We start from the raw sequence: 3290 nt of genomic DNA, 5'->3' as shown, positions 1-3290 counted from the left end.
GGCTCATTCGGACAATGTTTGACCCAAAATATGTCCAAATTTCCAAGACACACTACTAATATTTATTTTCTCTTCTGATCTGAGGGCTGATAAAATTGTCCCTTTTCACTTTGCAAATAGAATATCCCTCAGCCCATATGGCAGAGAAGTCCAAGTCACCACCTTATGAAGACCTGTTTTGACACGAACCATTGTTTCTATTTGTTTGAAAGGTTTAGAAAATTATCATTATATCAGGCATTAAAAAGAAATGCTTCCAAGAACAGAGTTTTCAGTAAGACCTTAGCCACTTTAGGATTTTGGAAAGAGTGGTCGTCACTGGGAATAGTACTTTGTAATCTATACTCAGGTTCTTGGTATACTCATTTTTCTAGAGTACTTTAGCAAAAATAAAAACATATGTGCACATATGTGAAAGTTTTTAAAGGGTTGTCTAAATCACCATAATCAGTAAAATTTAAACTTTCTCATTTATATTTTATTTATTTTATTTTATTTTTATTTTTTTAAGAAAAGATATTTATTATTTATACCACTGAAATAGTCCCATAAGAACAATATACACCAAGTTTATTTAAGAGGATCAATTCCTTCCAAATACAAGAACTGTATTAAAGCAATACTGTCAACACGAAACAGTGGTCACATTACATATCTGCAGGCTTAAGCATTGCAAATGATATATTTTTTAGTCTTATGGCTAGATATTTTCACTGAAACACAGTGTTAGCACTTAGACAAGATAGAGCTGGAACAGAACAAAAACATTTTGTTCATGCTTTTTAGAGCTAATTGGTGAGTAATATATCCCATTTTAAAGTTTATTGCCTTAAACTGCTTTTATGACAATGGTTCAGGCACAAGTGCTCCTACTTAGCCACAAAAAGAAACACTCTTGCCCCTTAATTTTATTATTCAGTCTTATGTTTTCTATTTCTCATATGAGGACATGTCTGTATCACAACTGATGTTCTCCAGTTTTACTTAAAGAACACTGACACACACACAGGCCAAAGTGAGACAGCTCAGAATTTAGAGCTGTAACTAGTGAAATACAGAAGAAAAATTTTGTGACAAAAGAATAAAAATTCCTGGTAATTTTAATCATAACAAACTAGGTTGTATTTTTATTTTTTGGTCATTAAGGGAAAAGCCCTAGTTTCAAGATGGGTCTGGCCTTAGATTTAGGCAATCGATAACACAATGAAGTTAAAACACAACACATAACCTGTTTCCAAAGTCACAAAATGACACTGTTGAGTAAGTTTTTCTCCACTTGTCTTTGTCTTCCTTTTTTTCCTTTTTTTTTTTTTTTTTTTTTTGGTGGAAAACATCTCAGTAATCAATGCTGGAGAAAATATTTTTCAAGAGTAACAGCATATTCATATGAGGGGAGAAAGAATTTTTTTAGCCTATTGCTATGATCTTCAAAAAATATAAAATTAAATTTACAAAAAACTGGAAGACCAAAAGATAAGCAGTCTGGTATTTGCTTCAGTGTCCAGCACTATCATAATGATTTCTAGCATAAAAGCAAAAAGTTCATGGATCTCAAGTATCTTCAATAACTGCCAGTATAACTTGTAACTACTGTCCTTGCTTCTTTGAGAGATACCTTTCCCAATATTTGTGATTTAGCTCCAAAAAGTCATCTAATTTTGCTATTTCCTTGAGGTACTGAGTTAATTTTAGAAGTTCTTTGTCCTTATCTCGATTTAGGTGTGCTTTCATTACAGGCCTTATCTTTAGTCCATTTTGTGGGTTCATTAGAAAATTTCTTCCTATGTCATCAAACATAATGGTGTTCTTTTTGCTATAAAACTCGGAAAACTTTCCCCATATAACACCAAGAGGCTTTGTCTATTAATCCTCTTCTTGGAGTATGCACCGTTATCATAGCAGCACTGTCCAACATGAAGGTAATCTTGTAATTTGCATTTGTGCTCACACCCAGCTCTTTCATTTTAGCTTCAATCCACTTCATATTTGTTGCAGACCACATAACAATGTCATAATCTTCATATGCAGATGTTAGAAATTCATGAAGATATGGCCTCATTAATTCTACCCCAGTCTCTGCACAAGACCTATGGTCAAATAACGTATAATCAACATCTAGTACCAAAAGCTTTTGTCCTTCTCTGGGAGGATTTAATATTTCCACTTTGTATTCTTTCACTCTGCGAGAAATTTTCAGTAGGTTTTCTTCCCTATTTTCTACTTCAACGACTTCATCTTCAATATCAAAGTCATTGACAACATCATCATTGTCAGGGGGTGGACCTAAGACATCTTCCAAGCTCTCCTCACGAGTTCCCATCATCATGATTTTAGTATTTGGTTTCAGTTTGAGAGCTCCAAGCTTAACATCATTTTCTGCAGGTTTGCCTTTAACTTTGAGTCCAAGTAACTTTTGGCGTTCTGGCAGCACTCCTGTAAGGGTCTTGAGAAACTGTTTGAGATCTAGCACAGTATCATCTTCTGAAAGTGTGGTCACTGAATATTCCTGTCCACCCCATTTTACAATGATAGGGAGAGCCATTCTTGAAGCATATGAGGCAGCGAGCTTTCTTTTGGAAAAAAAATAGCTGGAGCGCGGCGGACCCTGCTGCAGAGGACGCGGACACCATCCACCAAGGAACCAAAGGCGACCGGAAGTGAAGGGCGGTCTCATTTATATTTTAATGTAAGTGAAATATACTGCATATTTATGGTGTTATGATATTTTCATATTAAAAAGCATGATGGAAAGTATGAATACATGAAAAACTATAAATAAAATAATATGATCTTGCTTTTAATTCTATTAATTAATGAAGAAGAATTTTGTATACTTATATTAGGTACAGAATATTTCCACTTTTATAATATTAATAGTTGCTAAATTACAGTCTCAGGATTAAATCCTTTTAGAAATGAAGACTGTGTGTATATTATGCATAAATTGGATGGTTTATAGTAATGAGCAAAACAGCTTGTTCATAAATTGAGTCTTGCACTTCTCAAGCATGGTATTATTTACAAACTGTTTAAGAGTACATGCAAAAAAATTGGTACATTTGGTTATTTTCATAGAGGAAATAGAAAAAAAAAACATATAGGAAGAATTATTTAGTTCACACTGAAAAGAGGAGAATAGAGAGATTCTAGTTTCTTGACTTGTTTTAGTAATTTTTAGACTTCTGACTTTTCACAATTGGGACTTTAGTCATCTCATCTTAGTCCACTCTTTACCTTACTGTGAAGAAAAAAAAAAATCTTTGTTAAAATCCGCAATCCTACTCAGACAC

General features: G+C 33.6%; 1 pseudogene; it reads right to left on the bottom strand.

The window, feature by feature from the left end:
• Positions 1 to 813: 813 nt before the first annotated feature.
• On the bottom strand, positions 814 to 2641 carry LOC144251739 (ubiquitin-like domain-containing CTD phosphatase 1 pseudogene; annotated as a pseudogene).
• Between the last annotated feature and the right edge of the window lie 649 nt (positions 2642 to 3290).

The sequence above is a fragment of the Urocitellus parryii genome, unplaced genomic scaffold (genome assembly GCF_045843805.1).
Source record: "Urocitellus parryii isolate mUroPar1 unplaced genomic scaffold, mUroPar1.hap1 Scaffold_1825, whole genome shotgun sequence".
Taxonomy (NCBI): Eukaryota; Metazoa; Chordata; class Mammalia; order Rodentia; family Sciuridae; genus Urocitellus; species Urocitellus parryii.
This window is presented reverse-complemented; position numbering and strand designations above follow the sequence as displayed.